This window comes from Mizuhopecten yessoensis, unplaced genomic scaffold (assembly GCF_002113885.1).
Source record: "Mizuhopecten yessoensis strain PY_sf001 unplaced genomic scaffold, ASM211388v2 scaffold2711.2, whole genome shotgun sequence".
NCBI classification, from domain to species: domain Eukaryota; kingdom Metazoa; phylum Mollusca; class Bivalvia; order Pectinida; family Pectinidae; genus Mizuhopecten; species Mizuhopecten yessoensis.
This window is the reverse complement of record NW_018485984.1, coordinates 1,444,958-1,460,004: the sequence shown is the minus strand read 5'-3', so window position 1 is coordinate 1,460,004 and position 15,047 is coordinate 1,444,958. Positions and strand designations below refer to the sequence as shown.

At 35.4% G+C, this 15,047-nt stretch overlaps 1 protein-coding gene across 3 annotated transcripts in view; it reads left to right on the top strand.

The window, feature by feature from the left end:
* LOC110445100 (homeobox protein mab-5-like) overlaps positions 1–15,047 on the top strand; it is a 75,453-nt gene that overhangs the window by 56,436 nt on the left and 3,970 nt on the right. The gene's annotated exons all lie outside the window — the stretch shown is intronic.

Below are 15,047 nucleotides of genomic sequence, written 5' to 3'. Positions count from 1 at the left end.
TATCTTTACAAAAAATATACTAATAATAAATGTTCTCAATATCTAATGGTTTCTCACATTATGTTTTGAAAATTTCTTCCTGACCATTTTCATAACCATTAGAAAAAGGACAATATTAAACCCTATGCTCAATATCTAGTTATAGTTGACTTCATTTTGCTGTGACATGTTCTGAAAAATATCCATCTCAAGTTTCTTGAGATAACAGTACTGAACTCTGATGATTCAAATTGTCAACTGCTAAGGAAAGTGCCCGTTCACAGATGGTCCCCTAAACCCAATACTTTATGACAAGCTTCTCTGTCATTACTTTAAAGGGGGATTCCGTCCCATTCCCTCCCCCTTACCCTTTACCTTAATATCAAACACAGCCCCGAAACCGTATACTTTACTTCACCGTAGAGAGAATGGAGTTAACTTGGCCTGTAGCTTTGAATATGCTGTAAATATACGCTTTATTTCACTATAATTACACAGTGTTGGCGATTTTGTCTGTAACCTGATGCCTGATAATGTCTTGGTGTGAACAAAAATGACAAACTTGGACTTTTGAGATACTGTGTACAGCTAAGAAAGTCGGAGGAAACTAGATCTGTACAATTCTTATGTTACCATCTGGTCTCGTAATACATCATTTTTGCATCCTGTAAGACTTGTCGCGCGTAGGGGCCAACATGGCGGACCCTTTACATGTAGTTGTGACCCCTGTCGCCTCAGTATTATTCGTTACGCTTAGATTCAAATGCAAAATTTCAGGTTTTAATGAAATAAAATACGTAAATGACTTTTAGTTAGGCAGTAGAGGCGTCAAAATAAAATATAGTGTATATTCAAGATGTTATGAACATAAATAAAATCCGAGCATTTTATTAAAATTGTGTGATAAATATCTGTAGACGGTAATTGTCAAACCCTAATGACGACAATACACAGCCAGCCTTGTCATGATGTGTGAGAAAACGATGAAAGCTTGTCAACAGTCTTCAAAAATCTCAACTAAATCATTAACATAAAAAAGAATTATTTATAAAATAATAAACAGAATTGATTGTTCCTGATCGAGACAGACCTGATCATACGTAAACATATGAAGTTTGTTTGTGACTGTATAATGTTCTTTGATTAAAGTAAGTAAATACAATTTCCCACACTTTGCCTACAGCTATTAGAACATGATAAATGACAACACAGGAAAAGATTAATATGAATACAGGTATAGCTCTAGATATATACAACTTGACAGCTCCTACAAAACAGCTCATTCATACCGAATTATTCTACATACTCATTGTATAGAGAAAGCCCTTGTTCTGCTGTTTACAAAAAGGAGTCAAATATTTAATTGATAATGCCTCATTATTTCCTAGTCTGCTATCAATCTTCAGTGAAATTGCAAAATTGCAGAATTCATATACAAATAAGTTGGTGATATGTTACAAACAACCAAACACATTCAAGACCTTGAATTTAAAATAGTTAATGACCGTAACCTATTATTATTTTTCACACAATTTCCGAAATATCTTTTATCCGATATAATATTTATTTAGTTGTAACCAAGCAACACAAAAACGTTTTAGTGTAATATACAACAAACATAGAACACAATTGTTTCATACCAATTATATATTGAGCATGCAGTATATTTATCTATATATTATCATATTCATAATAATATTGAAAATATGATAATATGCTGAATAATATGCTGATGTATATAGGAAAAATACACTCTCTACTTCACCTTTATAAAATTCTTAATTCATTACAAAACTATTTTTATTCTGAACCGAACTGTTCAATTGTTCATAACGAATATTTTTCGGTTTAAATGAGCATTTTGTTTGTATAGTTTTATTCATCACAAGACATAGCACATTTATTTTTTTGACGAATTTATTTTTTGTGTGCCCTATTCTTATATATAAGCTGTGTATTATTATCACTGTAGGCATAATGCTATGTACTTTTCCTGGCCAAGTCATAAGAGGCCCCGTAAACCTGACACTCAGTCAGACCTAAGATCTTGGTTTATGGTTTTCCAAACCCTTTACCTTGTCAATTAAACATCACATTTATCTTTAAACAATAGCCGGCTGTAAATATGACAATGTCTAATTGTGTTTTTCTCACCTGTCAGGTAAAAATCACGTGACGTACGTCGTACTTAGTCCGCATATCGATATCCGTATAAATCATAATCTAAACATCAGTATCGGCTACTTTTAATGTCTACCAGTAAGCAACGTGTGTGACACATATACCGTCTACATGATGCTAACAGTTGCTTGTTTCTAACCATATTTATAATCATCTACACTATTTAAGATTGACCTAACTTATTTCCCAATAACCTGGTTATTTTTCTATATATTGAATACATTTTTATATAATTCTTGAAGTACAATATAAGTTATAAATACCTGTAGTGTGCTTGTTTTCACTCAAAGATATGATGCTATTATTTTATAGTTGATTTATACTTCGAAATGTGGAGTATATCATTTCTCTCTCTCTCAATACTTAAACGGCTTTACTTAAATCAAATAGAAATGATAAAGACAAGTTCCCATGCAAATGTATGACGTGTGTGGTATTACTAATAAAATTGATTATAAGATGAGAATACAATACAAATATGTAACTCTCTCTAATAAGATAACCTGATTTGATTTAAAATTCGATTTCAATCATTAATAAATGAAAATGTTTAAGATTTTTCTTTATATACAATATTTTCATTTGCCCTCTTTATTTTACAATATACATGGGTGCCTTTAAGCTAAAACATATAGATGTATACATTGTTGTAGTGAAACATATTCGTGACAACACAATGGATACTTTATGTTCACAAGCATAACTCATTTTTCTCTTTATTACTTTCGATAATATTACAAGAACAGAGTAGTCATGTATATAAATACTCAACATACATACAGAAATATTAGATATGCACACACTTTTCGTTTGTCTTCAATGTGCATAGCTATGTTTTAAAAGAACGAACATGTAATTATCAATGAGTGATTTAGTTACAACATATTTTCATTGCAAAATGTAAATCACAATGATTGAGTGATTGATGGCTTCTCCAAAATACATAAAATACAACTAACAAATATATGCAATGTCATTTATTTCAACAATAGCTTATACAGTACCAAGTTAACGTTATATAAACAGAAAGTAGAACTAATCAAATGTTGTTTCCAGAATCTAAATAAAGTGTCCTTGCATTTTATAGAAAGCAGAGAAAGACGAGATACTATAATTAAGGAGGGGTACATGCTGTATAATTATTGTTTTTTATTTGATAATTGAATAGCAATAACATGGAACAAACACCAAACATCAACAACATTCCACACATTCTAAAACATTTGTCTCTCTCATTCCATGGAGTAAATTACAATGAGCTCGCTCCTCTATTATACTAAATAATTTTGTATGAGTATACAGGTTATTCTTAAAGCATGTCTTTATCCCCGTGGATTAGATTTAACAAGACCACCCAGACAAAACTAGCAACAGATATACTCGGACCATCCTTGAGAATAAATAAATATTTACAGACATAAATGTCTCCATGAATAGCAGGTGCCTGCTATAGGTATATGTATATCTTTATAAACGCCATAATGATAATATTTTTTTTTTTTTTTGTTATTTGACGTTGTCCATTTTTTTTGATAAATCGATCACGGCTACTGGGCAAAGTCAATATGACCACAACAGAGGTAATTTGTAGTAGCTGTCAGAGGTATTGATGCATTACTTTCCCTCAGAAAAACATGCCAGAAGAGAAATGAAAAACCGTTAGGCTAACCTTGTACCGTCACAGCGAGTGCCAACAATTAGATCATTGTGAAAAGGCGATTTTTCATCTGTCACTTAGCTTCTGTCCGCGTAGATTCACCAATACCAATGTAGTAGTAAGTTGTTCAAAGACCAATCATGCGAACAAACTCCTGTTAATAAGATTGAACAGTTAGTAAACAGACAGAGAATTAAATACAGCTCTTTAAGGGTTAATGTAGCTTGAAAGTGAAGAAGAATGCTATTACTTGATCTCTCGTTAGAGGCCGAATAATTACATATATAGGTAATATGTTATATCTACCTACGGGCACATGTTTGTAAGATGTCATTGTAGCGCTATCATACCGTTTGTCATTATAAATTATATAATATATAATATATAATAATCTATAATATGTTTATGACGTAATATTATAAATGACAGGACGATTTGTATCGCAGACAAATGACAGTAATACATAAAAAGGTTAATTTGAGGAAATGAAATGGTTTGAAACAAACTCAATTTTAGAAAATAGTGTTTATATCATTAGTCGCATTGATATGTTCAAATGTCAACATTTAGATAATATTGGGTTGTTTATATGGGCAGGAGTGTCATATCGAAAAAAAATGAATAGGGATTTTTAGATTGTATGAAAACGTGTATGGATTGATCTAAGGTCCTGATTCAGTATAAGATGGCTTGTATTGACAGGAATTAACAATATAAATAAGATGAGATTTATGAGTGACATATTGAACTCGTATGACTGAACAAGTTGGTCGTACATACATTTTTGTTAAGGGACCTTGATCCACATCTCAACCAGTAATGCAGGGCGATAGTATCACAACCACTGATGGGCAGCCAAGGGTAAAGGCCGTTTCCTAAACACCACTCAACCGAACGTTAGTTTATAAATATTTCATAGGAAAACAAGTTACCTTTGTTTTAATTGTTAAGATATGAAACGGGATGGGATGTCCTGAATATCAAAAATTGCACAAACACACGCTTTTACACAAGTCACTTAGCATCATCAGTCCGTTTATCATCATATCCATATTTTTTTTCATTTTTTTTTTCTGTCTTTTTTAATGAATGATGATTCTGGAATCAAAAAAAAAGAAAAAAATGCAGGTGACAGTAGGTATTGGTCAGGTCAATGCCATTCTATTAACCAAATTATTCTGCGTCACTGGGGTGTAAGCGTCGTATTCCACTTAACCTAGCATGAAGACCTGACACCATCGACTAATGGAAGACTGATGTTTTTAAAAAGCGTTTAGGAATTAATTTTTCATTATATCAGGTAGGACAGGGTATCCTACCCCTTCCCTGTACGGTTATACCTTTAAATGTCAATCAATACAGAGTTCTCAGCGTCCACACCGGTTGTTAGCCGGGTATATACAACAACAATAACACAAAACTCCGATTACATATATGTATAAACTGACTTCAGCACCTTTCAAGACGTGGTGGTTGAACAATCTAAATGAAAATATATGTGTTTGTAGTTTTAAGTAAGCACAACAATTGTGACTATAACAACCTCCACAACAAAATATTTAAATGACCGGGTTTATGAGAATAGAACAACCGAGTGATACACAGAGAAGACATTATGGGTAGTTGTCTTCGTTCTCAACAGATACGTATATGTAAACAGTCTGAACACCCCTGTCTGATGTCATAATACGTTTTCAATACGCTTTATAACTATTCAAGGTATAATAATTCATAAAAAAAGTTTTCTGGAACATAATTTGCTGCTAGATGGTAGTTTTGCACTTCATAACTAATAATAAAATTGGAATTAAAAACATTTAATTTAATTTTTACGTCCTACTATTTTTCACTGGAGATGGTACCTTACGTGTATAAGGCTTCAACAGTTTTGCGACTTTTTCATTAGATTATCTATATCCCTGCTCGTTTGTTACAAATTCCTTAATAGTCAGACATTTACAGTATTGTGTAAGATTTTCGGATATCGAATATTTTAGTATGTATGTGTTACACTGGTCAGTTCATGGTCGCCTGTGGCCGGAGAATGGCCGTATCGACACGACTGGCGACACAACGTCTTATTCTCACAGTTCCTGTCCAGTTAGACATTCCTTGTGTCCAGAAGAGGTTTGTCACATTAATCTGTCCGAATGATCGTCCAGGACAGAGACCGCTTTAACATCGCACCCCAAATGACAGCTTGTCCCCTCTATGTACACAACTCATTAATTACAAACATGCAAACGATATTGATTCATTACATCGACGTAGTTTTAGCGTTTGAAGTTGGTGTCCCTTTGAGACAGGTTATTAGTATTGTCGAAATTCAGTGGTTGGCGTTTATTTCTCAAGCGTTTATTAATAAAAATGATAAATATGTTTATTATTCAAAAGATAGGCTGTGCTGATATGTCAGCGAGCCACGCAATTATGCAACGGGAACAGAAACCATTAGCTATCGTACAGCCGTATGTAGTGTCTCGCTCCCTTCGCCTTCCGCCATTTTTGATAAAAATTGAAAATTCAGAATCGCTAGAATATAATATTAGTGTTTCACAGAATCTTTGATATGTGATGCATACCAGACGTATATCAAATGTGAAAGAACTCAGTGTCCAGATAAATGCTGGTTTGTCTCTGCAGTATATGAAGGTTATATATGAACTTCAAAGAACAAAGTCGATAGTCCCTAACCGATATTCATTAGAACAAGGGAGTTCATACATCGTAAAGCAATTATCCATGAAAACCATCCTTACTGATGGGAAAAGTGAAAACACTTAAGTCGTGTGTTTGCAGGTGTCCTATTATTGAGTTGTTTGCTGGTTATTGAGTTTTCCCCTTTAGGACCCTCTTAGGGAAGCAAACCTATCGAAAGTAACACGAGTAAAGGACGAATCAAGTAACAGTTAGGATAAATACCTTATGAAGACCTTACACTGTTTCAATATCCTCAACTGGAAGTCATAGAATCATTGCATTTCTACAAACGTACAATAGGTGAACGGGGATCGACCACACGACGGCATCATAACACGATAGCTACAGGTTGGATTCTATCGCCTAGTATAATCGCATGATTACCGGTTCACATCCATAGCAATTAGTAAAACTGGCTCATTACGAGAAATGTGTTTTTGCCGGAAGTTAATTAGAAATGATATACGACCAACACTATACACAAACACTGGAGTATTCGATTTTCAACGGATGGAGACCTAGATAATATTCCTATAGATCATAACAAGGGTGCAGGGAAGATTTCTTTTTCTTTCATTGCTTCACAGGGGAACACTTGGTATGTTTATGCTTAGGTAATATGTGTGGTATTTCACCTATTCAATATAAATGTCGCTGGTGATATTTATAATTGGTCATTAGAGACGATTATCTTTGAATTTTGAAGCGTGCCTGTTTGTTTCCCTGTCTGGTAAAAAGACACCGGTCATTCCTAATTTGATGAGGTAAACCTATGTTTACACTAACAAGTCTACATGGCCAAAACATGTCATACTTGTAACACAATCAATTGTCCTTCACCTTGAATCGCTTGACCGAGGTTAAGAAGAACGTTTCCTAATTTGGTGGGCATTCTTTGGCCACTTTTCCCACGGACATAAAAAACTATTTTCTCACAATGTTTTCCTTCAAAAGCATCGCACTACCTATGTTCTGTCTGTCAGTCACACAGTGATCTCTGTCGATCATCTCGAGGTCGAACTGTCATGGCGGACGTGGACATGACAGTCTGGTAGGTCTATATAAATGTCCAGTATCGTGACATCACGTTCGGCTGACATCCGATGTGTGTGGACAAATGCAATGGTATGGGTTTCTCGTGGTTGTGTCATAAGCCAGCTCTATCATGACGGTGTCAAACACTTTGGCAGATATGCAGCTGAAATGAAGAAGCAACGTGCATGCTCTTCTACATTTAGTACCATTGCCATTTGTTGATGTTTTCTGAATGAATATATATTTTTTGTTTTGTAATATCTAGATGACTCCAGAAAATAGGAAGAAGTGAAGCATACACAATTCAGGGCTTTCACTAGACTTTTGGCAACGCTTTTTGATTCTCCAATATGAGTTTTGAATCTTGGTTGTCAATTCGACACACATTTTGAACCTCAGAAATTCAGGAAAAAACTATTACTTGACTTTCGAAACTGCTTGATATCAAGGGTCGACCAAAAGAACTGCCTATTTGAATGTATGTTTTATTTTTTATTAATAATGCAATAATGCGTTTGAATGCATACATCAGCATTCTTATTTCAATGTCGTTTGCGTAACCTCTAGTTCGTTTTTCAAGTTCGATTTGACTGGTATGGACCCGAGCTCAGGTCATGGTTATTATCCATTGACCCATCTATGTGTAATGTCAGGAACACGTCTATCATCGATGCCAAGACGTTATATAAGTATTTTAAAAGTTCGTGTGGTCACAGTGTATATCATGCTAATAAGACATACGTATTGTTAACGACCGGCTCATTAGCACACAATGAAACTCTTAATTACAATTTATACATAATCGTATAATAAATCTATTAATTAAGTGTTTTTATTAAATGATAAAATACAACTATTAATTACAAATTAGACACATGCGCACATTATAAATGTATTAATTACATTTTAAACAGATATTTTACCTGTATATATCTGTAATGATGTGATCTGAGAATAGTTATGTGGCCATAGCTCACTGGTCTTAAAATGAGGACTAATTAATTAAGATAAGACTGACAAGATATACTTGGGAGATGTCAGAAGTTAGGAGCGGAGGCGGAAGTAACGACAGCAGTCTGTCTCGGACGTAACCTGACTCCCTCCCCTTCACATCAAATATGATCCCCAAGACGGCACATTCACTTTGGCCCTCTGTTGCACTTTACTGTTACCCTCCCAAGTGATTAGTCACAGTACATCCCCCTCCTCCCCATCCTTTGCTACTTGACAATTTACCTCTTTATGAATGTTGGTTAATAGGCCCAGCGAAACAATCGAATATTAAACGGGTTGTGATAACAAGGTCATAACATGTAAATGCGTCAGTGTAAGAATATAACCAACATCTTCAGCGTGCAACAATTAGAAGAAAAAAATATGGTTAATCAAAAGCTGTGTTGTATGATCGCAAACACGTGTATGGTGTCATCTAAAGAGTGGACAAAATATGCTGAGAGTCATTGCCAATTGCCTGTATGCTTGTAACACCCCTTCGTATATAGTGTTTAAATCGTCCTTGGGTAGGAAGAGTTCAGTCGAGGACAAACAGATAACGCATAAGATGATGAGGGAAATAGAGTCAGTGTCTACCCCGAGTCAGTATGGCGTTTGCAAACTGCCGTTAAGGGTCATCGTTACCGCATTACAAGCCATTTACAATGCTTCCCTCACTGCAGAGCTCGCTCTACTTACAAAGGGTGAAGACGAAAGGCTCCCGAATGTGACAAGTCTAACAGAATATCATATCATTGCACTGGCATCATAGCTCATGGTTACCTCGTTAGCGCCGACTCATGTCGTCCCAATGGTGTTACAGTGTTGTTCATTGCGGGAACATTACTCTTTAACAAATGTTTGAAAACGACCGGAGTTTAATAGAATACTGATTCCAAAATACGGTAGCTATAGAGCTAGTGCCTAGTCGTTTTACACGCGATTTACGACAACAGAACGGAAATAAAGTAAAGCAGACCAATACGATTCAATATGGATGGTTCATTTATTTGTGATTAACTCTCGTATTACCGGGATGCTGAGGACGTCCCCACCCATTGATCAAGGCGCGGAACAGCCGTCCATCAACGCGCGGCGACGCTTGGCCGCCGAGACATTCTAGTCCACAATTACAACCTGTTAGCTCACTTGGCGATTACAAATTGATACGCACACTTCCAGATCTCTTTAGATGCGATTTCCAATGATTTTCACAATACTGAAAGTGCTTATTGAACGTTTTGGAACATTAAAACGCCAATCTTATTGCTTTTACTTTCGTTTGCTTGATATCCTATAATGTGTTCAAAGGGGTTAAACGCAATCAGCGGAATGATAACAATAAGACGAAACGCAATGATGATAAAACAAATGGAATGGTTACATGTGATAGAAATATTATAGATACGACGAAAGTCAAGACAACAAGCACGCCATAGACTGACAACACTTCCTTCATCGTTACACCAGTAGCCCTATCTTTAGATCACTTATGGCGTAATTTTCAGTGTCACTGTTGAAGACATTTTTCTCTTTTTAGCTAGATATTTTTTTCTCTTTTCAAAATAGATCTTTTTACCTTCTTTTAAAAAGTGTTGCCAACAACAAAAATTAAATAAAAAAGAAGATATTTGTCACATTTTATAGTATGCTTAACGCAGAAAAAAGAGAGTCATATTTTATTACAAATCAACGACAATCAACATAACAGGGATGGGAGAATAAATAACAACATAAGACATTTCTTCTTTTAAAGTAATCGAAATGTTTCTACGTGTCGATTGCTTAATGTTCAAGAGAGTTCTGTGTTGTCAATTTATGCACAATTTGACGACGTGTGAAATGCACGCGTTAACGGTCAATCATTTAGTTATTAAAGTTTATATCGTTTGAAAAAATATCTTTCCGAAAATAAGATGTACTGGAATTAACTATACGTATAGCTTGGTTTTAGTATACTCTTTTATCCATTTAGGGTTTCACAGTTGATAGAAATGTCGGATTTCTGAGCCTTTTATATAGTAACGATGAGATGTTGGCACCACTATCACGTGCCAAGTTTGGGACCCATCAGTTACATCTTGGTCGCTCGGCAGCTTTATAGACAATCGATTTTTGTATGCGATACAAGCATCCACGGGACCTATTGAGAATTGAAAACTCTCCCTAACTTGACAGAAGCTATACATAAACTTTATCTACGTAAACAGACACACAGCGTAACGGGAAAGGAAACACGTTAATGAAATCTTTTGTAGTCAAACCCATCAATAACGTGGCTCAGCAATCCAAATGCACGACAGCAATGGAAAAATAGTGTTATATGGTTACATGGTGAAACGCCATTCCCGTTTAGTCGCTATGCCCATGAGCGAAACGCTCCAGAGATTAATTGGGAAATAACGCTAAACAATAAATGTATAATTTTATTCATTTATCCGTACGCAAATCCATCATATGTGTTTTGTTTATGCATATCTAACAGGTTGCCAATGTAAATGTCTGCTGTCGTTAACGTGATGCATTCGTCTAGGGTTTTAATTTCTGACCCCTGTTAAAGGGTTACATACTCAATGACAGTTATTTACTTACGGTCCACTTATCCGCCTTCATGTGCATGTAATTAAAGCAATTAAACGTGAAATGTGAAATATGTGTAGGTCTTTTTTAGGACATCTTTTGTTTGATCTTAAATAGATATAAATAATAAATCAATGTTGTTATCCTTCTATACATGAAATGAAGAGGTTAGTCGGCTTCAATCACGCAAATGAACCAATGCACGTAAAACAATTTAATACTAGTTCTTGTAACACTATTCTACGTTCGATTTATCCCTTGTATCGAATCGTTCTTCATTAAAAGTCGCAAATATTAGTATTGAAATGACAAAATAAAATTAAAACGACACACTTTGAAAACGACAACAATTGTCTACGGCACCACGCTGGGACTTTCATGTTTAATTTCCCTTCCGTTTCATCCAATTCATTAAAAGTAAACTATAATTTTCCCCAATATTTTATAAAATGTTTTTAAAACATGACAAATACAGTCCAGTATTGGCAATTACAGGACCGATTGTAGCTATTGCTTGTGGCTTTGTTGATTTTATGTTCCGAGGGCAAACGCACTGTTGCGTTTTAGTACCATTACGAGTAGAGAGAAAAGCACCGCTCCCGGCCGTCCGTGTGCTATATGTCGGAGTTCAATATCGCTGTAATTGGAACTGTGTTGTGTCAAAATGTCAGTAAATCAAAACACTACTACAAAAAAATAAAAGAATTGGTTCTGACAATTATGGAACAAAATATGATTCAGTGAAATAATGACAAGGATGTATATAGTTCTATACATGAATCGAACGATTAGCAGTTTCTTTTATCATGATATCTGATATATTGCAACTGTAAAAAACACATTTTATTTCATTGTGATTTGATATTATATAAAAGGATATCTTTATAAGATTATAAACACTAGTCTGAAATAAAATCTGTACTCTTACCGAAATGAATATCATTAGTAAGTAAATACATCAAATCCAATGTATTTGTTTCAAAACTTATCTCGAAGCAATTCGTGTTGTGGCGTGGCGTGTAGTTTAAAACACGCCATTGGAAACTTAAGCCGGAAAAAAAACAGGCGAAGTTTACCAACACATGATGTCTATAAACACTACGGACGCGCAAGTCAGAGTCGACGAGATTTGCCCGCCATATATAACACTCTGGCAAATATATTGGATATATAAATCTAACGTAAGACCCCGTACTATACTGGAAACTGTCGCTTAACATTTTGTCAAATTGACAATAAAGATTAAACTATCAAACCCATACACCTACTGTAAGCATGATCTACAATTCCCTCGCCCGGTAACAGTTCGTAATGCGCTAGCAAAAAGCAGTTCATGATGATGCTATATCCGACTGGGTTTTATTTGTTTAAAAATGGTGATGAACAATTTCTCTCAAGAGCGGTGAATGAAAAGTAGTTTAGAATACTGTCAGTTTTTATCAATTGAATAGCTATACTAAATTGGAATAAATCGAGCAAAAGTCGTTGGTGTAGCCACAAACAATCTTCACGTGTCGTGTGTGTTTCTCGTAGTAAATTTTCTACTGTACTTCCTGTTCGGGTCAAGCGCCCTGTGCTACAGACACTGTTATGGCGATGGAGATCGGTAAATGCTATATAACGGTATTACGGAATCTATAAACCACATAGATTGTCATCGGATTGGCAGTCACACACACACAAGTGTACGAGAAATCAATGGGAAATGGCTTCATGTAATTTCGTCCTCAGACGTGTTTACAAACATATTCATTTAATCAAATAGTTTTGAGGTAAGACAATACGCTCTTTCTTGGCATACCACCGAGTTCAAACCTGGAGACTGTATCGCGATCTTTTTTTTTTTGATCGATATACGAAGTTAGTGTACCAACCTCTTATCTCAGTGTCTTCAGAAATATATAGAAAACAAATTGTCTTAGACACTTTCGAACACAGACTGTCTGCTACCTTCGACTTTACAGAAAGCAACCAAAGGTCAACTATTGGGAGCAGAAACATCATCGTCACTTTGCACAGTGTTACCTGTTTCCCGACGTTTTTGTTTTTTTAGTAAGGAGCACTATCTCTTCATATACAACATGTCAAATTATTTTCAATTAAAATTGTAACCATTACAATCGTAACGTGAGCAGGTTTAATAAAAAATATGAAAAACATAAATGAAACAAAGTCCCTAGAAATTGTCTGAAAACCCAATGGACATCATACTTCCATTATATAATGGTATCCCGTTCCGACATGTATGTTAGATACCACAGTACTGCACGGTATGTATACAGGAGACTTGTCTATGTACGTACACTTGATGAAATCAAATCAAGTGGGAGAAGCGATATAGCTTCAATAACGTACTATCTTACAATCGATGGATGTGTGTAATTGTATGTCACTACGTATATCTGCCACAGTCCATTACACACAATCATATCTACATTGACGTCGAATTTCGGAGGAAAAAAATATGACTGCTATACGTTTTGTTAGTAACCAAAGAGGTACATAAAAAATTATCTGGATAGATTTATTTGACCGAATTTCGTAGATTTCTACACGATAGCTATCTAATACGCTTTCAAATTCATCCGTTTCTTACAAGATAAGAAAATTCCAGTTTTTCTCCGGTTGCCCTCCTACACATTTCTTAAATCAGGCTTTTCGATGTTCTTAACGCAAATGTTCTGCTGCATTCCTTAGGAAGTGTAACACCTGCTCTCATAGTTTATTCCAACGGGTGGGGATTCTTTCGGGACTACCTTTTCGCGACTAACCCACCCATACTGTTTTAGCCACCCACCTGGTTCCGGATGAAAGGCCTAGAGAGACATTACCGCCATAACGGTCGTTCGTTATGCCTCTGGAGTTATTTATGTGTGGTAACATCCTCTTGGCTTCGTACAAATACAGTCACCCATAGGGAAGATACCCTCAACGCTATGAGATATGGCCGCGAACGTTTGTTTATCGCACAGCCGTCGACGTAGGCATCGGGATCCCGCCGTGCTTGAAACGGGCTTTGGTTTTGTAAATATTGTGAAGCGTCTGCGGCACTCGGCTTTGTGGTAGATCTCGTGAGCATGAGTTATGGCGGGCGTAGGGATACAGGAACGTTTAGCAAATGTTAAGAGTAATGGGGCGTACGTTACACATTATGGAAACAAATTCTATTGATAACATCTGAGACTTGCTCTAGTCGTAAATAGAAATCTGGCGGGATGATTTAAGCAGGCATCTTTAAATTAAACACGTCAGCGGAATATATCTAGATCTGCGCACTATACACTTGAAAACAAAGGGTGATAGAAATTACCATGGACCACCATGGCGGGTCTTATATCGATATGTGTATTATAAACATTACTTTCGTCGTAGTCTTTATGTATTTAGGCTAGCATAACATAAGTAAAGTGTATGCAAGATTGTTTCTTGGTAAATCCTTTGATAAATGATAAGATATTAGGGCTACTGAATTACTATAAAATAAATTTGGTACAAAATTCACTGTAAAATTTTATATTTTTTTTTGTTTTGTTCTGCAGTTTTTGGCATTATAGAATTTTGACGGAAAATTCAAGGGGAAATGATAAAATAAATCAAAGGTAGTAATGAATAGAGAACCCCGATTTGTTTGGGTGGAAATCGAAGTAAAGAATGATATAAAGGACATTCTTTAGAAAATTTACGGTAAAGGTTTGCATGATGTACTTTAACAAAATACAGCGCATGCTTGCCTACATTATCTTTATTACGGGAGGCTACCAGATGTATACGGTACGCGTTCTGTCTTCATTGGTATAAAGCATATTTACTCGTAAATGTCGAATACATGCGGGGAATTCCGTAATCGGTATTGATAACGACTTTTTGTCATACAGTTGTTCTCAACACCATGCCTATAATGTGCATTTCTTTACACAACTAC